Consider the following 27,518-nt stretch of genomic DNA (forward strand, 5'->3'; position numbering starts at 1 on the left):
AGAATCTCTGGCTGTGTTCACCTTGTTGGTGGAAGGGTGGCGCTTTCCTATCTGCTGGAGAAATGACGGAGTGGAGCTTCCCACAAAAACATCAATACACAGTCTCCAGACTATGGATCTGGTGCCCTTCCAACTCACACCTTACATTAGGGACTTCAGTCTCACAATTCCTTCTAGAGCTCCCGGCATTTCTTATCTCTCCCACCATAGGAGTTAACTGCAGGGTGTTGTGGGTGCTTGGGCACCCACAATAATAATATAAATGCGGGGGTCAGGCACGCGAAAGCTTATGCCTAAAACCACTCAGCTGGTCTCTAAGGTGCTACATTATAATTTTTAAATTCTTTTGGAAGGATTCCTTTAAAGACTTTCTTAGATCATATAATTTTTTTGAAGACTTGATTCATTTAAGGGAGTTTTTAGGTTTTTAAGAAGAGTCTTTTTAACTATATTTGTAAAGAATTGTTTTAATTTATTATGTACATGCGTACGCATGTGACGTCACATGTACACCTTGCGGTAGCGGGCACCCACAATCCACCCACAATCCTAAGGGTGAGATGGCACCCCTGTCTCCCACACCTAAGTGAAGATGGTGTAATGCCATTTCTCATTTGGCACTTAAGGAAAGAAGAACAAAATTAAGCCATAAGCAGCTTTATGGGTATCGCTACTTTAACAAATAGATTATGAGTTATTCACATACAGAATAGAGAGGAAATGAGTAGTAGTTTTATTGAGTTCGATACTATTTCTCTTAACAGGTATGTACTCTCTTAACAGGCATGATGCAGCCCTGTCTTCCAAAATCCTGTCCCCGGGAAAACACAACCAACTCATTATCTCAGTTTTAAGAAAGCAACTTAACTTCCCCACCCATATACTTCTGTAGCTGATGACAACAAAAGATTAATCTCAGTGTCAGAACCATAAAAAACTGCATAGGTAAAGGTAAAGGGACCCCAACCGTTAGTTCCAGTCGTGGACGACTCTGGGGTTGCACTGCTCATCTCGCTTTATTGGCCGAGGGAGCCGGCGTACAGTTTCCGGGTCATGTGGCCAGCATGACTAAGCCGCTTCTGGCGAACCAGAGCAGCGCACGGGAACGCCATTTATCTTCCCGCCGGAGCGGTACCTATTTATCTACTTGCATTTTGACATGCTTTCGAACTGCTAGGTTGGCAGGAGCAGAGACCGAACAACGGGAGCTCACCCCGTCGCAGGGATTTGAACCACCGACCTTCTGATCAGCAAGCCCTAAGCTCTGTTGTTTAGACCACAGTGTCACCCGCGTCCCTGAAGTGGGGCTTGCAAATGAAAGCTCATGTCAGAAGAGGTTTGCTTGTATTTAAGTGCCAAGGAATCTTTGATGTGTTTTCTATGATAGACTAATTATCTGCAATTTAAATACAATTTAGTTATGTCTGACACTTCATGACCCCATGGACCAGAGCCTGCCAGGCACTCCTGTCTTCCACTGCCTCCCACAGTTTAGTCTTAAAATACTAAGACAAATAAATTTTATAAAATATAGAGCAACAGAGTCCTCTCAGGCCAACTAATGGTCTGTTCGGGAATTGGTGGCGTAAGCTCCCTGGCCTGGGCTTCCTTAGCTTCCACATTCCCTCAGGGCACACAGGTCTTTCTTGAGCATTCCCAGGTCAAGTGAGGAAAAGTGTGTCCGATACAGTGGTACCTCGGGTTACAGAAGCTTCAGGTTACAGATGCTTCATGTTACAGACTCTGCTAACCCAGAAATAGTACCTCAGGTTAAGAACTTCGCTTCAGGATGAGAACAGAAATTGTGTGGCAGCGGTGCAGCAGCAGCAGGAGGCCCCATCAGCTAAAGTGGTACCTCAGGTTAAGAACAGTTTCGAGTTAAGAACGGACCTCCAAAACAAGTTAAGTTCTTAACCTGAGGTACCACTGTAGTTATCTCTGGCCATTGATGGTCTCTTCAGGAGTTGATGGTATGTCGTTCCATTTTAGTTCTAAGTGGCTTCAATTGCTCAGTGCTGAGAGGAAGAAATCTTTAGATGTTGAAAGGTATTTGTTACTTGTTTGTGCTTAAGAATTCCATACCATGGTTTACCAAAACTGAGCTAATCATTTATTACGAGGCTTTGGTATTCTTCAGCTGTGCTTTATGGGTTTTATAGTTGTTTCCCCCAACTTTTTCATCTAAAACTTGCAGCTCTTTCCACAGTGTAGAATCATAGCCCGAAACAGTGTTCAAAATTCCCCAGACACCAGGTGCATTTTGCATTTTGACTATCAGCCACTTATGACCAGGTGAAGATCCCTAGGCACCAGGTGAGCTTCGCTTGAAAGACCGTTCTATCATCAGGGCCCCACTACAGAAAAGGCATGTTCACCAGAAGCCACCCACTACACTTTAATTAATGAGGACAGCTGGAAACAGAAGGCAGGTGAAGATCCTAACAGTCTGGACAGATGCATATGAAGAGAAGAGATTCTTAAAGTACCCTGATCTCAAATTGTGATGGGCTTTAAAGCTCAAACTGGCACTTTGGATTGAGTATGGAAATAGACCAGGATCCTGTGCAGTGGATGGAACACCAATATAATATGAACCTACATAACACCCAGTCCCAGTAAGATACCATCAGCAATGGAAGTCCCATGTATAATGCATTATAGTAGTCCAAATCTGGTGGTTACTGGATCATGAATAACTGAGGACATGCTCCTGCTGTCTAGATAGGCTGGTATTCCAACTGCAAGCCTAAGCTGGTAAGAGGAACTCTGTTCAACGGAGGCAAAGGCCTACACTTTTTGCCCAAGTCAAAAATTGTGGTCACCAGGTTCCTCTTCTAATGCCTCAGGGTTCTGTAATGAAGATAAGGAGGGGCAGATTGGCAAGCGCTCTAAGTGTCTAATGAATTATAACAGTCTTTCTTTATCTCATAAGAATAAAAACTGTTAACAATTAATGAACAATTAACACACTCCACAGTGACTCAACACAAATCACTCTTGGTTACCTGGCAACAGTAGATTTGAGGAATAAATAAACAAACAAAGTCCATCAGCTGTTGCAAATTGAATAGCAGTGTCTGTCACAGGTCTTTTCAGTCTAGGAGAGAACACTCTCCTTTCTGCTCTCTTGCCCATCCACTTTCCCTCCATCATTTCTTTCTCTTCTTCATGACATCTCTCTCCAGCTCCTCAGCTCAGCTGCTTCCCCTAGCCTTTCTCCTTTGCTGCCCCACTCTCAACAACCCCTTTTGAAATAACTTTCCACTCTCGTTTCTCCTCATGCTGTGCGTTTCCCCTCTGCACAGCTCACATGTAAAGGCCCCTAGGAGCAGGAATAATAATAATAATAATAATAATAATAATAATAATAATAATATTTATACCCCGCCCATCTGGCTGAGTTTCCTCAGCCACTCTGGGCGGCTCCCAATCAAGTATTAAAAACAATACAGCATTGAATGTTAAAAACTTCCCTGAACAGGGCTGCCTTCAGATGTCTTTTAAAGATAGGATAGCTACTTACCATATTTTTCGCTCTATAAGACTCACTTTTCCCCTCCTGAAAAGTACGGGGAAATGTGTGTGCGTCTTATGGAGCGAATGCAGCCTGCGCAGCTATCCCAGAAGCCAGAACAGCAAGAGGGATTGCTGCTTTCACTGCGTAGCGATCCCTCTTGCTGTTCTGGCTTCTGAGATTCAGAATTATTTTTTTTTCCTGTTTTCCTCCTCCAAAAACTAGGTGCGTCTTTTGGTCTGGTTGGTCTGGTGCGTCTTATAGAGCGAAAGATACGGTATTTCCTTCACATCTGAAGGGAGGGTGTTCCACAGGGTGGCCGCCACTACCGAGAAGGCCCTCTGTCTGGTTCCCTACACTCTTTGCCTGACCATTAAGCCTGTATCCAGCCTTCCCAAGCAGATTGCTGGTTTGAGTCCTGCAGGGCGGGTTGGCCACTTAGAGCAGTAAGGTATGCTGGCTGGATGCTTCCCTCTAGAACAGTTGGATGTCTCTCCTTCAAACAGCTAAGGAAGTACCATTGTCCCTCACTGGCTTGGCTGTTTGGAGAGACAGTGCAGCAGGTGTCTCTTCTATAATCACCCTAGCAACCCCCACCCTTCCTCCTAACCTTGCAGCTAGAGAAGGAGGCAGAAACTGCCACAAACCGGGGATCTGGTAGTATGATCCCCACCTGCCTCTGCAAACTCAAACATGAGTGGGAGGTTGGTTGCCTACCATGCTCACCAGAGAGCAGCAGCAGCACATTGGGCATCATGAATGTGGCAAGTGAAAATGAAGAAGTCTGTATGGAGGCTACTTATACCCCCAGTGATCAAGTGACAAAAAAAGATCAAGGAGAACCCTCAGACTACCAACCAAACACTTCAGGGGGGACTGCAACCCTGTCCAAAACAGAGAATAATCTGTATAAGCCACACTAAGCAATACATATGCATTAGAAGGGTGGGACAGATTTTTTAAAAAATAAAAATGAGTATTACAAACTGTAAGGCTATAAGGTTCATGGGTGCCTGGTTTGCATGACATGAGCACAAATGCTCTCTTCAGCATTTTCTGCAACAGAATCATAGAATTATAGAGTTGGAAGGGAAGTCCAACCCCCTGCAATGCAGGAATCTTTTGGCATGATGTTTGACTGGACATTATTTTGGGATAGTTTAGAAGCCTGATAACAATAAGAAAAGAATCTCTCTATTCTATAATCATACTTAAAGCATCTGGAAAAAAAACCAACTATTACTTAAAACCCATATATTGACCTTTCCTGACCTCTCATTGCCACTTAGAAAACAAAGTTGGAATACAATTTATTTAAATTATTTACACAATGTTTTTCATTTTTATTTTTTGAAGCGGTATCAGTAATAGAAAAGCAATGCAGTATAAAAATCATGTAAGTTAAAAGCATGCAGCAGCATTAAAAAGCAGCAAAAAATGAAGAAAAGCATACATAATTGCCCTCTAAAAATGGAAAAAAGAGAAAGGCTATCAGACTTTCCTGGAAAGTGCTCAGCTATAGTGTCACTACCAAAAAAGTCCTGTCCTCGTTTTCCAGTAAGGAAAAATGGCAGGACCTCTGATGCCTATCTTAAGATTCAAATGGATGAATACGGTCCTTATGATCCCGGGCTTTTTAGAACTTTCAATGTCATTTCTAGTACTTTAATTTGAGCCAGAAAACAAACCAGATACTTCCAACCAGACCAGTGAAGTCTACCATCAACACTATATCTCTGCTTTTCTGAAATAAGTTTGTTTGCTTGTTTGCCCTCATCCACACCAAAACTGCTTCCAAACACTACTTCAGAATTTTCAGAACTTCCCTACAATGATGAGAAAAATATGCTTGTAACTATTCAGACTAACCTCTGGATGACATTTGCCAAAATTTCATGTCGATGTGAATCAGTATGAGGTACAAGACAGAGACAACCACAGAAAAGGACAATAGTTTCCCAGCACAACCTTCTGGAAACATCCTTCCATAAATGGGTCACCAATCGTTTGGGGCCCATGAGCACATTTGCAAACCAGAGAAATTGTTGTAGGCACCATACACACATGCACAGAAACATGACAACAATTGCCTATACACACTCATTCTTCCTGCTGCTCCCAGGCATTAGGCTTGACAAAATGTTCTTTCAAGCCCAATTTCAGTGGCGAGAGGTGTGTCCAGTATGTGCAATGTGTACAAAAAACAATATAAAGCAATTCCCACCCTGACAAGGTGACCTAGAAAGATACTGTGGTTGATAGTATCAAAAGCTGCTGAGAGGTGTACAAGAATCAACATGTTGGCATGTTCTCAGTCCATCTCTCAGTGCAAGTCGCTAGGGTTGTGCTAGGGTGCTGCTGCTGGGATTCTCTGGAAGTCATTTTCTATCCCCAAACAAAGTTAGAACTCAGATCATAAAAGGTCTAAAATAATTAGTTTCTTCTAGAAACACCCAGAGATGAGGTGCAGAGGCACCAACTGAGCAGAAGATTGGCTACCTCCAATGTCTAAGAGTGGGATTCACCTAAGGAGGCTCCTCAGCTGAAGCCACAAACAAGGACTTTCACTTGCGCAGTGGGGCTTTCCCCCTCTCCCCTTCTGCCCTTCCCCCATGGTTCGAGGAGGGTATCAGGAGAAAACCCAGAACAGAGAGTGTGAGGAGGGTGAGATTGTTCTGTCTGTCAAGCTAAAATGTTTGCACAGGCAAGACATTTGTAATGGTACAACACTGAATTCCACCCTATGTATGGGAGCTAGTTCTGGCAGCTTTAATTAACCAGAAAGAACGAGGCGAAGGGTACACGTAGTTGGCCGCCATCCTTCAATGTAAAATTATTTATCTACTGCCTTTCTGAGCACGGGTCAACCCAGGGAGGCTCAAAATACGACCCTCAAGCTGCACAAGCTGCAAGTTATCCATAATAAGCAGAACAAGTAAAACAATAGTCTATCTCTGGCATCTAAGAGGCAAACTACATGTTACATTAACCATGTGGTTTGCCTGTAAGTGCAGGGTTTTGCTTTCACAAATAGCCCATGCAGGACTCCAGTCCCGATTGGGACCCCAACATCAAGCTAGAGGAGGTTTAGCCTTCTGACCCCTGTTGTAGTCCCAGACCTGGCTGACCCACCTGCTGTTTGCAAGAAGGGAAAGCTCCTGTTAGCTTCAATGAACAGAAATATTTTATTTGGGTTCTCTGCAATGTTTATCTTCCCACCTGCTATCTCATGGCCCAGCTGCTTCCCTGCTTCTGTTTATCTTAATGGTTTTGCAAATGAACTTCTCAAAATCTTTTTTCACTTGCCAAATAGTCAAAAGTGTGTTTTACAGCACAACCCTATGCACGTTAACTCAGAGGGTGGGGGTTTTTTGTATTCATTTCAGCTTAGTCACCGTTTAGTGTGCATAGGATTGCAGCCTTAAACATGCTTTGCCCAAAACAGCAGCTCTGAAGCTGCAAGGCACACTGCTTTTGAGACGCTGGGGAGTTAAATATTGTTTTTGAGATATGGCAGGGGAGTCAGCTGTTTGAAAGTAAAAGATCAACCATGCTTAAAGGTAAACAATTCCAGTGATTTCATATAAGCTCCTTGCTCATTGGATTCCCATTCCCTTGTCTAGAAAAGCAGATCATGTAAACAAACTAATATGACAGGAGCTTGATGAGGAAAAAGTCACCTATAACCATCACAGAGTTAATTGTATTAACTACACAGTAATAACAGCAGTCTAGGGACGTGGGTGGCGCTGTGGGTAAAACCTCAGTGCCTAGGACGTGCCGATCGCATGGTCAGCGGTTCGAATCCCCGCGACGGGGTGAGCTCCCGTCTTTCGGTCCCAGCTCCTGCCCACCTAGCAGTTCGAAAGCACCCTTAAGTGCAAGTAGATAAATAGGTACCGCTTTATAGCGGGAAGGTAAATGGCGTTTCCATGTGCTGCGCTGGTGCTGGCTCGCCAGAGCAGCTTTGTCACGCTGGCCACGTGACCCGGAAGTGTCTGCAGACAGTGCTGGCTCCCAGCCTATAGAGTGAGATGAGTGCACAACCCTAGAGTCTGGCAAGACTGGCCCGTACGGGCAGGGGTACCTTTACCTTTACCTTTAATAACAGCAGTAACTATAACAGCGCATTTACAGAACAGTTCAAAGCATCTCATGAAAGAGATGAGATGAGAACAGGGGACCTCTTCCTCTTTAGAAAGACAGCTACCTGGAATAGCTAATTCAGTATCACTTGCAGTATAATTTGAAGCTGCCTGATAATGTCAGAGCAATATTCCAGCCAGCCAGGGCTTGTCTACTCTGACTGGCAGGGCTCTCTCCCAGAGTCAGAGGAAGAGATGTTTCTTAGCTCTGCTATCTGAAACCTTTTAACTGGAGATGACAGGGAACTGGGGCCCTCTGCGTGCAAAAGCATGTGCTCTGCAACTGAGCTATAGACTCTCCCCTAAATTGTGAAAGGCCCATAAGAAAAAAACAAGAACTGGAACCAAGAGGTACTAATCCTGCACATTATCCACTTTGCTGAATTTAGATCTGCAAATAAATAAGCATGTAATCCCCCCCCCCAATGTTCTGTCTTTTTTATTATTCTGAACATCAATTGTCTTATAACTGTTAAGACTACTGGGTCTAGCCAGTCCAGTACTGTTTATTCTAGGGCTGGCAGTTGAATCCTGGTGGCAAATCTCAGCCCCCATTCCCCAGTGGCTGGACAGAGGACGAGATGGTTGGACAGTGTTCTCAAAGCTACGAACATGAAGTCTGACCAAGCTGCGGGAGGCAGTGGAAGACAGGAGTGCCTGGCGTGCTCTGGTCCATGGGAAGAGTCGGACACGACTAAACAACTAAACAACAACTAGCGGGAACAGGGGACACACAAGATATGCTGGAAGGAACTACACCCAAGTTGTGGCTGAAGCCATTGCCTTGTGAAAAGTTCAAATGTGCCCAGAGTCCTCTAAAACGGTGCAAAGTATCCTGGGTCACACTGATTCCAAGGGTTTATGGGGTTCACTTCAACTTCCTGCACCCTGCCGCTTCTGACCATACTTCACCCTGCAGTCTAGCTATTTTTTTGTTACATTTTTACCTTGCTTTTCAGCCTCCTAGTCTTTTCTGCACCAAGATTAAGACATTTTCATTCACCCAGGCTTTTTAATTGAGTTTTTAAAATCCAAGCTACAAATTGTTTTATGTTGTTTGTGTTTAAGGTTTTTTTAAGAGGGGGCTAGGTTTTTTCCCCTGTCCATTACTGGTTATTGTTGCATTTAATTGTTATATGTTGTATTTTAATATGGTTTTGTTGTAAGCTGCTCAGGAAATAGTTTTTGATGGGTGGCTGTAAAAAAATCAACCAACCAACCAATCAATTAATCAAATATGACTAAACATGGTAAGCACTATATCAAAATATATTTGTTCTGGGGTGAAAAATGGGTAGAAGCTGGTGCTCCACCTCCTCCAACCTATTCAGAGCGGTTTCAGTCAAAACTAGCTGCCTGTGGTCTTTCCCAAGTCTCTTATCTGCAGTCCTTTTCATTGGAGATACCAGGAATAAAATGGGTGACCTTCGGCATGCAGTGTGCTCTACCATTGAGTTATGGCCTCTCATGATCCCTTCCAACTCTACTATTCTTTGATTCTATAGTCACATATGTGATGATGAAGCTCTTTGCTGCTACGTAAATTAAATTGGACCATCAAGACATTTCCAATAGCTATCAGGAGAATAACTATTGGGGGGAGGGAATCTCTTTAGCCCACTGTCAAAATACGCTACATCTTGAGCATGACAGTCCTGGGGCAGCAGAAGCTTCTGCGCATATTGCTGTGGCCAGAAATAAATGGTGTTTGTGTGTGCATAGACTGCCACACAGTTATGTATGCCTTAAGAGGCTGCTGGGTGTGGCATGACCAAATCATTTCCACACAGAGACTGCATTTGCTTGGGTCAGAGCAGACAAGTGACTTCCACTGTGGGAGTGGATCTATATATTCAATTAACAGCCAGCTGGAAATTGAAAAGTCATGTCTGGAATTGTCACTTTAGAAAAAGGGGCTAGAAGGACAATTCCTTGTATCCCAGAAAGTTGAGAATTATCTTCTGTAACATCACTTTCCTACATTTAAACCCGTAACAGTTGCTCCCCTAAAGATGCTTTGAGTACACACATGAAAAGCCTTTTCCCCTCCTAAGATATATTTTTAAGCCTACGAATTCAGAAACTTGAACTTCATTTACTTTTATTTGATGCACTTCACATGCAGCAATTAAATGATATTTTATTTTAAATAAATGGAAACATTAGTTGCTCTAAAAAAGATAATAAACACATACAAAAGCGGAACTAAAAATACTCATCTGGCATGTAATCTCGCATTTAAAACTTTGTTTAGAAATCACAGCCCAGGCTATTTGCTTGCAAATTTGCTCTAATAAGAAGCTACTGTTTTACTCTTCTTCTCTGCAAACAACAACTGGCACCAAACATCGAGTCAAAATCCTTGTGCTTTCCCCTTTCACTGGAAATATATTTTAATTGCAGCCAGTTTTTCATCTGCAGTTTGCAGCAATGGGAGTCACCAGCCATTTTGTTTTGAGCATGAAAGACTAACAAGCAGATGTCTCTATTCTACCTCTCTATTAGCATACCAGATGATCACGAAATGTAAGTGCTAAAACAATACATAGCAACAAATATTTTACATAACAGAATATGTTTTGGTTCTAACACTGCTACATCCCATTTTATCTGCAACTCTTATCTGCACAGCCATCTACATTCTGCAGCCTCTGAAACACAAGCAAAAACAAGGCTTAAATTCTATTATCTCAGAACATGTACCTTTTGCAAGAAGACGCTTCAGAGTACAATTAGCCTTTTAAATATTTTAGGTTAAAAGGAAATGGTCATACATTTAACAAAGCAAGAGGTGTGTTTCACTGCATCAGCTTGCAATAAGTAATAAATATATCAAGGCCAGCATACATTATTCTGACCTAATAAGCAGTCGAAGGAAGACTGCTTATTCTCCACCTGCTTGGACTGCAATAGCCTGCTGTAGGAATGCCAATTACAAGGCGTGTCAATGATCTCCAAAATTACACCTTTTTAAAGATAAATTAAAACAATTTCGAAGCTAACGGCCCACGATTTTATTCAGCTAATCTGTCACGAACGTAAAATTTTACATCCCATTTTTAAGCGATTGCCCACACCTCCTCCTGCAAACTGCAAAGTGCCTGTATGTCAAAATATATAGCGCAATCATTTGTCTTAACAGAAACCAACTCAAAGAGCATAGCATAATATATGAATATTCACTACACAATAAAGAACAGAGTACCTCTTGGTCCAGACAAAACGTGCTGCTCTCTAAAGGAAACAGCTCAAGACAGCTCTCACTGCAATTCATCTTTATTTTTTACTTTAAAAATTAACAGAAATGATTGTTTCTCACCAGCATGCTGAAGGTGAGGTTGAATCAGAAAGGTATAACACTTCCCACTGTTACTGTATCCTATTACAGAACCAATCATATTACTCCATTTCATCTGCAATCACTCCATCAGCATTATATAACATTCTAGAGACATTAAGATGTCCAGAAGTTATCACATGGTTAAGCCTTAGTAGGTAAAGCAAGCATATGTAACTCTGGCAAATAATTTGCTGCTTTCAAGTAATAACATGCGTACAATTGAAACACACCAGTGACTACCCGGTGAGTAGCAACATGCAACTGAAACATTAGGGGAAAGCCTTCTATTCCTCAAAATAAGAGGATGAAAATGAAATAGTACCAGTATTCAGTATGGGTGACATTCAGGCCTGTACTTCTTAACATACAAAACTGCATAAAACTAAATTTCCATTAAATTTCCATTCTTCTCCTGTGTAACCATTTTATTCCATGAACGCAATCATCATGTTGGGTAATTTGCACACAATTATAATCCATAGCACCACACCATTTCTATGTATATGAGAGGTTTTTATCTTGAGGTACACTGACAGAAGCAATTCTTTAAGCAAAGGTTTTCTAACTGCTTTAACCAAAGGACAGCAATCTGTACTATCCCTTTTCCCTTCAGTTAACACAGCACTGCTTAAAACGTTTCTCACTCCCACTTTCTGTGGGAGTAACTTAATTATAAATTTACAATATCAGAGTTTAAAATGCCCCCCCATGCCCAGGTGTGGCCAGTTAATTTAACCTTCCTATCATGCTCCTTAATCACTAGCATCCAGCGACCAAAGCTTGAGTCATGCCAAAGTAGGTTGCTCAAAAAGAAACATAAAATCCATCTTTAAAACCTAACAAATAATATGTCGCAATGAAGTATCATTCTGTGTCAGGTTTTATTAAAATGTTTGTACGGTTGTTGTATCTTCATATCAGTCTAATAACCTTAAAGCTACCTTGGACATACAATGTTCTGAGCAAAAAAATATAAAGCAAAAGCCAACTGTTCTTATATGTTTGTTTTCTCGGGTTCTTTGTGGTTCTTTTATATCCCTCCCTGTCTCCAACAGGATCAATCTGATCAACAGTCAGACAAAGGCACTATTTTTAATGCTGACCATTTGCAATTCAAACCTAACAGGGTATTGCATTCATCAATAAAAGATAAAGTGGCAAGTGTAGCATTCATTTTCCACTGCGTGTTTTCCTCCTCTGCCATCTCAACTGAGAATCCTCCACTCTATTATAAAATAAAACTTTATTCTTTTCTCCTGCCTCCCTCACTTGAAAATAATTTGTGACTAAAAGAAGCTTGCTGTAATGTTAGCTAAAGAATACAGCTTGATATAAGAATAAAAATATTTCTTAAAAACAAGGAAAACCAGTATATACTGCATAATGCATGTAAGTAATATGGTCAATTTTATTTCTATTGGCATGCAAATGCTATTTTTTATTTGCAATATTTAAATACTTGTAACTAAAATAAGGATAAAATAGGTTAGTATAATCAGAATGCTTTTGCTAAAGCAATTCCTCTTGTTCTCCCCCTCTCTGTGCAGCTAAACGGCGTTGCAAACCTACCTCCGCATCATACTGAAGGTTATTGTTTCTTAAGGAAGCCTCTCACACACTGCACCATTTTGCCTGTCTTCTGGATGGTGCAGAAGCTGGCAGAACAGCAGGCAAAGGAGTATACTGGAGTCAGCAAATGTCAGTGCTAGCCTCATACTGCAGTCTGTGCATTCAACACACTGAGACCCACAGGTGCCTACGTAGAGCCCTACAGCTGCAGGCAAGCTGTTACGTCTTCTCAGTAGAATGTCTGCGCTCTACTTTCATTCTTCATTAACCCATTGCGTCACGGTAAATCAGCACCCCCCTTAGGATGCTCACGGCAAAATCTCAACTTAAGGAGACAGGATCCATATCAAGCAGCATCAGGGCAATGCATGTCCTGATATCTAAACCAATAGCGAAGGCCAGACAATTATAGCTGTGTATGCATATGGATTATGAATATTTTACCTTACCGCATTAAGTTACTTTAAAGGCACACGCTTCTAAGCTTTTTGCATTACAATGACCACCTTTTTTTTTTTTTTAGCTTTAGTTTTTAAAATACACAGCTTTAGTGTTTAAAATGCCTGGATGGATGGCAGAGGAACTCCCCATACTTCAAGGACACTTGCAGAATAATAAAATTCATCCCAAGGTATTCTGAAAATAAAATACATATATAATGCATAAATGGAATCCCCACAGCTTGATAGGTATAGATTTTGCATACAAATGAACAATGCCTCAGCCGCAACACTTTTTTCCCCCCTCATTGGGGCCAACAGTAGTCATTCACTTATGACTGGAATCATGAAGGAATTAATCCTGTTGCTTCTCATTATCAGTGCCCTTGAGATTCCTGCATCGCAGATGGTTGGACTATATGACCCTTAGGTCCCTTCCAACTCTACAATTCTCAGTTTCTAGTAGGTTTTGGCCCAAGGCATTACAATTTTTGACAGCCATGGAGTAGTAGTAGGTACTTTTAGACTGAGACAACCTGTGTTAACATGCCAGCCCAGGTCACAAAAGTTGAAAGATGTCAGTCACTATCTCTTAGCTACATTACAGGTTTGTTGTGAGGATACAATGGGAAAAGATAATGTGTACCAGCCTAAGTTTCTAACAGAAACGGCAAAATAAAATTATAACAACCCTTTCATCCAAGGGCCTTAGGCATGGTCTCTTCCATTTTATCCTTACAACCATATACTGAAATATAGTGTTTGGCACAAAATCAGCCTGTGTGCTTTTGTGGATGAGGTAGGATTTGAATCCAAAACTCTCCAATAAAACAAAGAACAAACTCAACCTAAACTGTTCAGAAATGTTACAGGTTACATTCATTTTATAGGTTGCTGAATGCTCAAAAAGCAATTTTAACCAAGAAGCGTAAAAAAACCTAGACTACAGGGGTGATATTCTTAAAATCTGGCACAAGATCTTTCATAATACTGTTCAAAACCATCTGTGAAAGCTATAAAACCGTATGGTGGTGGGAGGTTATCTAGCAAAATGCTTGGTACAGTAAAATGGTTGAAGTTACAAAATGTGCTCGCTCTCCTACCAAGATTTTCCATAATTTGTTCTTGCAAGGACAGAAAACATAAGAGTCCACTACAGAAGCAATTCTGCTTTTTTCCTCAACCTGAAGACTCAAAAGCTGCAATCAGACGTGCAATAAATCCCAATCATAGCTAACCGAAGTGTGATTCCAGAAGAGGACACTGAAAGAACAGGGGGAGATGAAAGATCAGAATAGCTCTTCTATTTTGGTCATCAGGTAGTTAAGGCATTTGTTCTTACTTTCATTTCATTCATTCACTCAATAAATTTCTATCCCATTTTTCTCCATATTATGGTCCCAGGCCAACTTACAAATTCAATTAAAAACCCATCTATCGAAAGAAAAGCTGCAGAAGAGCAGCAGCTGGAAAAGCTGAGAACTAGAAGAGGCACTTAACATCCATAATGACTGCTACTACCCCAAGTCTATTTGCTTACTGCTAGAAAGGAGGTGGACCATGCTGGAAGCAACATACATCGAAGGAGGAAGCTCCATCCCTATGAAGGACAACAGGTGCCTGGCTTGTTGGCAGCTATTTCCAGGGTGCAAGGGTATTCGCCTCTGTAACCTATTGTGAGCAGAGTGAGTCATTGCCAGCAAGGGCAACTTCAAAGGTGGCAAGAGCAGGAGAGCATAAGGGTTAGTTACTATCGGTCTTTTCTCAAATTACTACACCTAGAGTCTATACAACTGAATGTGCCAAAGTCAGAGATGAATGTGGCTAGGCCCTTAGTGTGAGGGAGGCCTTTTATATCTGGGAATTGGTAGTGTGACAGTAGTCTGTAAGGCAAGAGTAGGAACCTGTTTCCAGTCTGATTCCTTCACGGGCAACCTCACAAGCAGCACATACCACTGATGAGTGTGACAAAAGTGGGTGTGGTCATGCACACACACCAGTCTCCATCTTTCATCCAGGCAAGGAAAAGGTAGTATCACAGTGAAAGGACACAATCCAGTTAGGTAAAACCAGTTGAAGGGGCGGGGGATGCAGAGCAGGGCCAATGAGGGGCGTGACCTGGGCAGAGTTCCAAGGACCAGACAGCAAAGCACCTGGGAGAGGTCATCTGGCTTTTTGGATGATGGTGTCTGGTAACATATATCTATTTTTCTCCTTGTCATCAAGTCAAGTTAGCTGTGAGATCAATATAAACAGGTGTCTCAAGTTTGACTGTCTAGAGGCCAATGAAACTGCAGCTCAATCCAGGTAAGATCAAGGTGCTGATGAGTAAAGATAACAATGGACTGAGAGCTTGGACTTTTATGTGAGGGAGGGAACTGCAACCCTCTCCCAAAAAGATCATGTCCACCGCTTATGGGTGCCCTACAGATGGATGCTGAGGTAGTGTCCATGGCCTTATGAGGGACGGTTGAGGAAGCTGGGTATGTTTAGCCTGGAAAAGAGGAGACTGAGAGGAGATATGATAAGCATCTTCAAATATCTCAAGGGCTGTCACATGGAAGATGGAGGAAGCTCGTTTTCTGCTGCTCTGGAAGGTAGGACTTGAACCCATGGATTCAAGTTAGAAGAAAAAGCACTTGAGGGTGCTGAGAAGAGCCAGTGAGAGATATGACTTGGGGAAAAGGTGTGGCCTGAACAGAGTCCCAAGGGCCAGATAGAGAGACCTGGAGGTCTGCATTAGGCCTCAGTTTCTCCACCCTGATATGCCCACTAAATCAGCAGCACGGTGGAATGGACAGAAGCAGCAGAATATCGTTAATAGTGGGTGATTTCACCCATTCTACTGGACTTAACTGGGAGTGCTTACATGATAATCAAATGGAAGTATCTTTGAACCATTTGCTTACAGTGAAATCAGGGGACAAATCCTCTTATGGATCAGGAAATGGTAAAAGCAGCAGAGAGTAGGAATAAATAGCCAGTTCTCACAATGGAGGAACAAGGAAAGTGAAGCACCCCAAAGATCTATGTTGAACCTAATAATAATAATAAATAATAATTTTATTATTTATACCCTGCCCATCTGACTGGGTTTCCTAACTCACCTATAATTTTTATCTTGTTCACAAATGCTTTGGAATTAGGGGTGAGCAGTGATGGTTGATGAAGCCAAGTTGTTCATCAAATTTGCAGATGACACCAAACTGGGACGGGTAGCCAGTGCCACAGAATTGGGATTTAAAGTGACCTTACCAGATTGGAGAACAGGGCCCAAACTAACAAAATGAATTTCAATAGGGACAAATGCAAGGTTCTACATTTTGGCAAGATGAACCAGATGCATTAATATGAGAGGGGTTTGGGGGGAACACCTGCCTTGTCAGTAGTACATGTGAAAAGGATCTAGGCATCTAAGTAGATCACAAGCTTAACAAGAGTCAACAGTGTGATGCAGCAGCAAAAAAGCTAATGCTATTCTAGGCTGCATCAACAGAGGTATAGCATCCCAATCAAGTGAAGTAATAGTACCACTCTATTCTGCTGGAACATATGCAGAGGAGGGTGACCAAGATGATCAAAGGTCTAGAAACCAAGCCTGATGAGGAACAGTTGAGGGAGTTGGGTATGATCAAGAGAAGTAATAGTATCACTCTATTCTGCTGGAACGTGTACAGAGGAGGGCGACCAAGATGATCAAGAGTCTAGAAACCAAGCCTGATGAAGAACAGTTGAGGGAGTTGGGTGTGTTTAGCCTGGAAAAGAGGAGACTGAAAGGAGATGCAATAACCAATGGCATCAAGTTGCAAGAAAGGAGATTCCAACTAAGAATCAGGAAGAACTTTCTAACAGTAAGATATGGGGAGGGAACAGAGCACACCTACAAAAGGGACCCAAGATTATTCCTGATGTAATCCCATGGATTCCTGAATGCTCTAAAGGAGTTTCCAACTGGCAAGGTTGGTACTCCTGTGAAAGCCTTAGTCTGAATGTTCCATCTGATTGTTTCAAAGGGCTACTGACTTTATCACTCCCAATCATTCTCTCCTGTAGGGTGAAGCCTGACTGGCTCTCTGGTTTTCTGGGCAACAGCAGGCCTATGAAACAAGCAGGATGACAGCTAGAACACAAATGGCACAAGTCTCAGATTAACGATGATCAAATACAAGGGTTTATTATTGTGCCTATCAATCAAGCTCACTTTGTGCCTATCAATCAAGCTCACTTTTTTGACAGCATTGCATCTCAAGTCCACCAAAGTTCTGCCAAATGGTGTAACACCTCCAGGTGGTGAAAGCAGGGAGGTGAAGCCTGCTGCAACAACTCTGTGAGGCACTTTTTGTGGATAAAGTCACTAATATTCTCACTGAACTTAACACTGCTGTTGATAGAGAGTCAATGAAGATGTTCAACTCATGCTGTTTGGGATCGGTTTCAGTTAATGCAGCCTCAGTGATATTGCCTCATTTCTAGAATGCCCCCTCCCCTTTACAGGTATGCCAGGAGACAACAATGTTCTCATTTCAGCGCCAAGTGAAGACATACCCATTTACCCAACTGTTTTAGGTCTTTAATGAGTGACTGTTTAAGTCTTCTTCTATTTGGTTGTCTTTTCTGAAGTTTTTCTTCTTTACTAATTGTTGTTTATAATAGTAATTGTAGCCCACCATGTTATCAGTGCCAATCAAGGCCAGGTTATAAACAAACACAACCTTTCCATGCAATTGAAAAAAGAAAAGAAAAAGAATGCTAAAATATCTTCTCTCTTTTTCTTTTAAATCCATTTATATTTTGCCCTTCTTCCATGGAAGTTAAGGCACTCCACATGGAATTTCTAGGCAGTCTCACTTCTAAAGCAGTAATCAGACCTACACCCATTTAGCTTCAGTTTTGAAAATCGTATGTTCTCTTCTAAAGCAAGGTTTAAATTTAAAAAAATTAAGTCCCATTTTCCTCCCACGCATTTTTAATCACATAATATTTCAGTTGACTGTGGTAAGTAACTCTGTGGAACTTCATTTGCATAGTATTAAATTAGGCAGTTCTCATTTCCCTGTAGATTAGAAATTACACAGGCTAGCGGTTTTCAAAATTTCAAACTGGTTCAAAAAGAACTATTGCTAGTTCTCTTTGATAAGCTGAAATTTAGTAAGCTTAAAGGGATCAAAAAACTGATATTTTTTTAACTTCTACAATGGTATATAAGCAATATGTTTTTTCATAGGAGAGTTGCAGAAGCAAAAGAAGTCTGTTTACAAGAAGCAAAATTTCTAGTACACAAACTTGCATACAAGTATGCACACAAATATATTTCTATAGAATGGCACATAGCTATGGGTGCACTACCAGTGTCTAATGCAGGCTTCCTCAACCTCAGCCCTCCAAATTTTTTGAGACTACAATTCCCATCATCCCTGACCACTGGTCCTGCTAGCTAGGGACCATGGGAGTTGTAGGCCAAAAACATCTGGAGGGTCAAGGTTGAGGAAGCCTGGTCTAATGTATTTACCGTATTTTTCCCTCTATAACACGCACCCGACCATAACATGCACGTAGTTTTTAGAGGAGGAAAATCTGTAGGCATGCCACCCGTAGGCATTCCCTCCATAACATGCACAGACATTTCCCCTTACTTTCTAGGAGGAAAAAAGTGAGTGTTATGGTGCAAAAAATACGGTACATCCATCCACCCAAAATACATGCGCATATACCACCACATGCCTGTTTTTAATACATCCAGTACACCAAGTACACATGGAGAAGGCTGATTTCCACATGCAGATTATATTTTCTGGATCACAGTGATTATTACTGATATGCAATAGTATGAAGAAGCAAAGCTTTTATAGAGATGACACAGAAGTCTATCCAAAGACAAAAAGTGTTAACAGTATCAACCGCTTAGAATAACAGCACAAGAAACTACTATAAAATATAATGACCCACCTGGTCTACAGGCGTTCTGCAAGTCCACAAAATTCAGAAGATACATACTGCTTTAAATTCATGATAAATTATACCTTCATTATTATACCTATTGCAAGTTACTGCAACAGGTACACGTATGCCCCCTCAATACACTAATCTTTTTTTAATGGCAGATTTAGAAAGATTCCCAGCTAGCTGCTATGCAGCCCCACTATTATACCTTAACTAAATCAATGACATTTGTCTAATTAACCACTTTTGGCACAAATCTGTGGGAAATGTGGTATATAAATAAACCAACCATGACTAATATGGACCCATTTTGAAGTGTCACCTAAGATGTTCCGTCCTACCCTCAGTTCTTTCCATCTCACCATCAATCTGAGCATTATCTACTCCACCTTGAACATTAATTTCCTTGTTACCACAATTTGATGAACAGGGTATGTGGGGCTTCAAGACTGCTTATATCAGAATCCAAGTGAGAATTACACATTCGTCTATGCCTTTACAGTAAGATCTGTTTTATACATGCCACACAACACAACCAAGCCTTACACTACAACCGCATTTGTTCATATCTATCGAGTTGTGACAACCAGCTGAACCTTTTGAAATAAGCTTTCTTAAACATCTCCAGATTTCAATGACCAGTTCAATACTCAGAAGACAACTACTTCAACATAAAAGCACCACAAGCGAAAAGACAGACCTCCTGTTGATTATTACCTGCAGCTCACTGCTGGGTGTCTTAAAATGCTTCATAAGGAAACTACAACCTATTTTCTGGAATGATCCTGTTCTCAAAGAAACCACAGGAGGCACACCACTACTGGCATACAGACAAACGCTCACATAACCTGAATACTACTTACCATGGACAAAGACATCTTCTCTAGTTTATGAACAAAATCTTGCAAATATCAGCCATATGTAAACCGAGTAGGTATGTAAATCCATCACATTAATGGCCCTTACACCTACACATCTCAGGATATAGTAAACTTAATTTCATGCTTCATGTGTCCATCAGCAAAGATTAAATGGTCCTTAAGGCAAAGACTGAATGATCACAAATCAGGTACAAAGAGCAACACTAAGAAACCAGTAAATGATCGTTTTAATCTCCCTGGAGAAAGTGTGACAGGACTTAAGAGTTAGCTCTGAGGAACAGCAAATCATGTAGACACATGGAGCAGGAGGGGCAGCTAATTTCTTTTAGTCTAAGGGCCACTTTCACTTACTGAACAACCCTCCAGGGTCCACATGCCAGTAGGGGTGTGGCTAACCCACACTCATATGCACATACAGGTCATAAAGCCCCCCCCCAAAAAAACCCTCAGTGATTCGTGCACATCAACTGAGACGCAGGTTAGCACCCCTTCCCTGCTTACCAAATGAGTCACAATGGGACAACTTGCATCCACATCACAGCACTAGGCTAGGTGGAAAGGCTGAAAGTCTTTCATCTATCCCATTATCATGTTGCTGTCTCCACTTCCAATCCTACATATGATTAAGTAGGCTGTTGCCAATCACAGCTTATGTTTTTTACAATAACTATGTTCAGAAAAGTTAGTCACAAGATACTACCAAACACATTTCTCTTCTCAAAGAAAACAGACAAGAAGTTATATGTCCATTTCGAAATAGTAAGAGTTACATTTTTTTTTTACTCCTGAACCATTTCTCAAAAATTTATTAGGAATGTTCTCCAGATGCTCTCACTTACTTACTTACTTAACCAAACCTTTATTGGGCATTACAAATATAGGCCATCATAAAACATCCATATATAAAATTTTAAAACAAAGAAATAAACAGCGTTGCCCCAGCTCCTCTGACCTGACTCTGAGAATCTTACATAGAGGGTGACAGCCTTCAGCTGCAATACCACATCATAGAATCCTAGTCATAATCAACTAGCCCACCCTCCACATTGTGCAAAATCACAACTGAAGCATCCCTGACAGATGGCCATCACTTAGACGTCATTTGTGTGACCTGTCTGTCTTTCTGTCACATATTCGTCCATACAAAGGGCCCCAAATAAGGTTAGGGATAGAACAGCCCAGAACAGGATGATCTCAAATCTGAGGCCAAGGCCTGATGTACTTTGCTGAGCAGTTCATAAGGTACGGGTTACCTGCCACCTGGCCTTGCATCACCCTTCAACACGCTCTGAATGCACAGGATGGATCTGGGTACCCCTGCACTTTATTAAATAAGAAGATAGCCACTAGATGCCCATTGTACAGGGAGCTAGACCCTGATCTTCAAGTGAGGCTAAATACAGGTGGACTTCCACCTCAATAATTGGTCAGTCTAAACTTTATATCTAACTTTCAGTGTTCACTACATTTTATGATCATGAGTATCTTTCAGGAAGGAAACTTCCAATTTCCCTCCTTTTTAAGTATGAGAAGCAGTTGAACACAGGGTGCAGGACAGGGAGAATGCTGCAGAAGTATGTTACATTAGCTCAGGCTTCCTCAACCTCGGCCCTCCAGATGTTTTTGGCCTACAACTCCCATGATCCCTAGCTAGCAGGACCAGTGGTCAGGGATGATGGGAATTGTAGTCTCAAAACATCTGGAGGGCTGAGGTTGAGGGAGCCTGCATTAGCTGCTGCCTGCACCACTACCACATGCCGGAAACGGCAGCTCAAATTCTTGAAGGAAACATGCCAGGCTGAAAATCTGTTGCATGGGGGGAGGATACTTCAAGCTTCCCTCTTTTCAAGACTGAACAATGCCCAAGCTTAGTGTCTGGCGCTTTGGGAGCTGACAGAAGCAACATACTCCATAGCTTTTGTCTTCATCACTAGCACCTAAACAGAAGAATGGCTGTCAATCCCACTAGAGAGCAAGTAAAAAAATCTGCCTCCAAGGAGGGGAACTTCTGGTTTCCAGCTTTTTAAAAATGAGAGCCAAATGAGCATAGCGTATCGAACAGTCAGAACATATTGGGAGCAATGCACTCCATCTGTTGCTGACTTCACCATTACAACCTGTAAGGATCAATACTAGTTGGTTTTACACTCTCCACTGTTCTTTGAAGTATTTTACTTAACAAAACTTGTACACTGCTTACTTGATAAGCCCGTACGGGCCAGTCTTGACAGACTTTAGGGTTGTGCGCCCATCTCACTCAAGAGGCCGGGGGCCAGCGCTGTCCAGAGACACTTCCGGGTCACGTGGCCAACGTGACATCGCTGCTCTGGCGAGCCAGAGCCGCACACGGAAACGCCGTTTACCTTCCCGCTAGTAAGCGGTCCCTATTTATCTACTTGCACCCGGGGGTGCTTTCGAACTGCTAGGTTGGCAGGCGCTGGGACCGAACAACGGGAGCGCACCCCGCCGTGGGGATTCGAACCGCCGACCTTTCGATCGGCAAGCCCTAGGCGCTGAGGCTTTTACCCACAGCGCCACCCGCGTCCTTCCCATCATTCTCCCCTTTAATCTAGAAATTCCAGTTGTTTAAGCCTTTATTCCAAAAGACAACCCTCCATTGCTTCTATTATTTTAGTTTTTCCGTACTCTCTGCCTAGCTCTACTATAAGCCTTCAAGAGACAAGGCAATCAGAACTTCCTATTGTGGTCGCACCAGAGATGGATATAAAACAGCAATCTGTGAAGCACAGGTGACTTATGAGTAGTGGAAAAATACTTAGGCTCTTCCTTCACCATAGCACCATCTTAACGCCACCATCTGAACTGATGAGGTTTACAGTGGTAATATTGGACATAAACACACCCTTGTCCTACCTTGGTGTTGGAATGCACCTCGGCTAGAAAGGCAAACAAGAGAAAGTATCCTCTAGTTTTGAACATCAGTTTTAATGAGTATAGTCTAAGACATCATGGCTCCTGGCAACTCAATTCCGGTTAACAGCCCCTCTCACTAGAATTTTAAAAGGTACTTGGGTTTGCTCTTTTCTTTAGGTTTTGATATAAAATAATTATCAGCAATATACAGATAAAATCAACAGACTTTAAAAGCAGATATGCATAACTAAATTATATGGCTTGCTAAAAGAAAAAGGTTTAAGCAGGCATCTAATACAGTACTGTATAACAAGGGTTCTTGCCTAATATTATTTACTCCTAATGTGAATAAAATAGAGATCTCTACAATGAAACTGTAGCCAAAAGTGGTTCTAAGGCACCTAATAGTTCATGTTATACTTCACACCTCAACATATCCACTAAATCTCTGAACAGCAGAATTTAACTGAAAATCTTGAAATGACTTTATCAGTGGAGGTACAGGAAAGAAGGGTTCTTAAGAGGCTGTTTAAAAGAGCTCACAGACCTACCACGAATATAAATTTAAGTCACCAGTGCAGCAGTAGCACATATAAGGCTTTATATCTTTCCCCTACCTTTAATTATAACAACACTGGCAGACCGGTGATCAGTATGAGAATAAACCGTGAAGATTACAGAATACATTTAGGATTTGTTATATGATCAGATGAGTCATGTATACTTAAGTATGAGTCAGAAAAGTGCAGAGGGAGAAATCAAATAATTTAATTAAATGTCAGAATTATTGATGCAACAGTGGCAGAAAAATAAAAAAGCTGGCTTTTCACTCAGTGGTGCATACTTAAATTTAGACTGCTAATGCTAATTCAGTTAGTGTGCTTAAAAGAAACATAGTTGAAGCCTAACTAACATCAGGAAGCATGATAATGGCTAGTGTTTTTTGGGGGGGGTTGTACAGATCACCAGATTGTCATATTATCACTAATAATATGTATTTTAATCTTGTTTTTAAGTTGTAATCATTCAACTTGTTTTTATAATTGGTTGTTAGCCGCCCTGAGCCCGGCCTTGGCTAGGGAGGGCGAGGTATAAATAAATTTATTATTATTATTATTATTATTATTATTATTATTAATCCTGCAGTACCAAAAGTCAAGTCCACATTAAGTCTGTGTTTCCAGCTGTGCAATCATGTGTATGTTTATGCATGTCCCACAGCAGTCCATGAAACTTAATTCTCAGTTAAGTATGCATAGAATAGCAACCTAAAACCTTTACAGATGAGTTGGGTAATGCCAGATAAATCTAGTCTCTTCTTCTGGAAAAAGGTTCAGAAAAGGGCAACCCAAAATGATCAGAAGGCTGCAGCAACTCCCCTACGTGGAAAGGTGGAGTTTTTCTAAAATGAGAGTGGGGGAGACATGATAAAAGTGTATAATATTATAAATGGTGCAGAGAAAGTAGACAGACAGAAGTTTTTCTTCCTCTCTCGCGATACAAGAATCCAGGACAAATGAAGCCAAATATTGGAAGGTGTTTTTTTCACACAGCACATAGTGAAACTATGGAATCTACTTTCAATCTATGTGGTTATGGCCATCAGCTTGGATGACCTTAACATATTAGACAAATGAGGAATGAAGTCTAGCCATTATGGCTAGCAGTCATTGATACAGTCTCCCCTTCATTCTCTTCCCCACGGCCAGTGGTGATAACGATAGGGGAAATGAAGAATTGGGGGCTGAGGGAGCTGTGAGGGCATATGGAGGGGTTGGGTGAAATATGATGAAGTTATTTGGGCGAGCTGGGAGGAGCAGCTGTGGAAGCTATGGTGGAAGGGGTTGGGTTGACTGTGAAGGGAAGAGGGAGGGGGTTGGGCAAGCTGCAAGGGAGGAAGGGTTGGGGAAGGCATAGGCAAACTCAGCCATCCAGATGTTTTTGGCCTACAACTCCCATGATCCCTAGCTAACAGGACCAGTGGTCAGGGATGATGGGAATTGTAGTCTCAAAACATCTGGGGGGGGCGAGTTTGCCTATGCCTGGGTTGGGGCAAGGTGTAAAGGGAGGGGGATTAGCAACAGGGTGGGGGGCAAGTAGGTGGGATTGCTTACAAGCATATATTAGTCACATTCACACTTCAGTATATTCTGCATGGTTTCACACTCCACAAACAGAACAGCTACTTTGCAATATGCACTAGCCATTTAGTATTTCTCATTTTTCTATCTCTAAATAATGATGTGCTACAGCAACTGCCTCTAACATTTAATTAGTGACCAATGAATAAGTACATTTCACAGTATGAATGCAAATCTTCAAGCTGAACAGAGTTCAGTCAACAGTTCAAAACCTTGAAAAAGTTGAGTTGCAGACTGCATTTAGTTAATCATTAGTCTGAGATATCCATTGGCACATTCTGAAAGAGACATAGAACCTTATGAACTACGCAAAGGTGAACAACTCAAAAGTCTACCAGAGGGGCAGAGGAGCCACAGACATTGGGGGAGGCACTCAGTGGCTCATGAGAGCAGAAGTGGGGCACGTTGAGGGGCTGACAAGGGTCCAGGGCTACATGCCTAATTAGGGCGCACTGTGCACTGCTTCTGGCCCATGAGCTAGTAATTTCCCACCTCTGGTCTACCTGCTGCAGCATCCTGTTCCCCATGGTGGTTGCCCAGAAACCCCTGAAAAGCCTATAAGCAAGGCATGAAAGCAATATTCTTCCCACACTGCTTCCTCACCTCTCCAAATGTAAACTTGGAGGCTCCACACACCCATTATGGCTAGTAGCCAGTGAGAGAATTGCAAGCCACCAATTTGCATAACCCGTTTTAAGTAATCTAGGTTAATGGTCTTGTGGCAATTAAATCCGAAAATCATGTGAGAGTACTGTCTTTTGTCCATTCTAAATCTCCTACGAAGTAATTGCATTAGCTGGCCTGTGTTTTAGCATTATTTAGCATTTTTTTTAACCTTTTTATTATGAGAGGGGTAACTTCACCATCCTCTTTCTCTACACCATGCACAGTATTCTACACCTCTACCACTGTCCTTTAGTTGTCTTTGTTCTAACTAAAAAAAAAGCCTACCATTGTGGTCTTACTTCAAACAGAAGATGCTCTAGACCCATGATCATTTTCGGTTGCCTTTTTTCTGCAGCATTCCCAGTTCTCCAATACTGTTTTTGAAATGTGACAACCAGAACCGTCCACAGTACAGACATGCCTGATTTTTTTGTACTTTGCTTTTCTTGCAGTTCACAAGTGTTTCTCCTTACAAGGACGCGGGTGCAGCTGCAGGCAGCCCGGCCGCTTCCAGGAGAATGAAGCCCCCCACCATCACCACCCCTCTTCTGGCCACAGGAGTGGAGCTAGCTAGGGCTGGAGCCAGGTTTCTCCCCTCCCACTCCTGCAGCCAGTGTGACTCGCATGACTGTACTACAGTGGAACCTCAGGTTACATACCGTGCTCCTTACGAACACTTCAGGTAACTAGCTCCGCCAACCTGGACATAGGTGCTCCTGGTAGCGAACTTTGCCCCAGGATGCGAGCGGAAGTGGCGGGAGGCCCCATTAGCAAAAGTGCGCCTCTGGTGAAGAATGGTTTTGGGTTAAGAACAGACTTCCAGAACGAGTTAAGTTAATAACCGGAGGTACCACTGTATTTGCTCTATTGTGGTGGTCTGGAACCGAACCTGCAATATCTCCGAGGTATGCCTTTATTATAAATGTGGCCGTACTACAGCTCTGATGCAGGCTCTACAATACTGGCAGTTTTATTTTCCTTTCCTTTCCTAATAAACACTATCAGGAAATTTGTCATTTTTGCAGCTGCCACACACTGAGTCAATGTTTTCTTTTTCTTTCTTTTTCCATTAAAGCAGAAAATAGATACATCAATATAGCAAGTAAGAAAAAATAAAAATAAAGTATTACAAATACTTTTTACAACTAAGATGAAAAGAATTATGTCTGGATATAATATTGAAATTTGTTATTCCCAAGCAATGCAAATGAAGAGTTGTATCCTTTATGTTCACAGTAGACTCACATCCATTTTCCAAATCACAGTCCATTTTCCAATGAATTTAAATTTGTTTGTGGTTTGAATGAAAATTAATAAAATGGCAAATTTAACATACCATTCCAGAAATGAATTGATAGGCAGGAGATTTCGCCCATCAGTTGCATTACATTTCTTTTCAGCCAAGCCAATCATCTTTGATTGTGGGGGTTATACTAGGTATCATACAATTTCTGTGCCAGGGGAGGATGGGTATATGTTCTGTTAACCATTTAGCTTTATACTGAACATGAATCTAGAGAATGAGATCATGCATGCATACAACAACAAAAAAGGATTATGCAGAAAACTAAACACAAACAAACACATCAGTCTAGATTATACTTGCTGTAGTTACATACAGTACAGAAGGATTAATTCCTAGCTAAAAATTACCAAGTAAATCGTTACCTAGGGCCACTAAATTTAGAGTGCTTTTAGAAAGCTGCTATACAATGCATTTTGCTGCTCTGACTATGACATACCTATTCTTAGTGTAAAATAACTACACTAATTTCTCATGGTTAGATTTCCTTCTGAATTTTAATAATAATAATAATGGGAAAATATGTTTAGCTTACAGTTCTATTTGCATTTCATACTCCATTAAAAATGTGTAAGGTTCTCCCCACCAACAAATTACACAAAAATACTCTGGCACTCCAAGGGATTTTCTTTATACATTCCGAGTATTCTGCTACGGGAAGCGCATTTAAGCAAGCTTGTCGTTAGCTCTCAGGTACTCAAAAAA

General features: G+C 41.6%; 1 protein-coding gene across 10 annotated transcripts in view; it reads right to left on the reverse strand.

Annotated features, from left to right (window-relative positions):
• Window positions 1-27,518, reverse strand: part of TANC2 (tetratricopeptide repeat, ankyrin repeat and coiled-coil containing 2) — a 193,489-nt gene that overhangs the window by 129,686 nt on the left and 36,285 nt on the right. Inside the window, exon 1 of one of the 10 annotated variants that reach the window (XM_053363722.1) lies at window positions 12,569-12,779. The exons of the other annotated variants lie outside the window; for them this stretch is intronic. The gene's annotated coding sequence lies outside the window, so the exon portion shown is untranslated. Of the gene's footprint in view, window positions 1-12,568; window positions 12,780-27,518 lie in introns of those variants that run through there. 10 annotated transcript variants of the gene reach the window in all.

Source organism: Podarcis raffonei, chromosome 13 (assembly GCF_027172205.1).
Source record: "Podarcis raffonei isolate rPodRaf1 chromosome 13, rPodRaf1.pri, whole genome shotgun sequence".
NCBI lineage: Eukaryota > Metazoa > Chordata > Lepidosauria > Squamata > Lacertidae > Podarcis > Podarcis raffonei.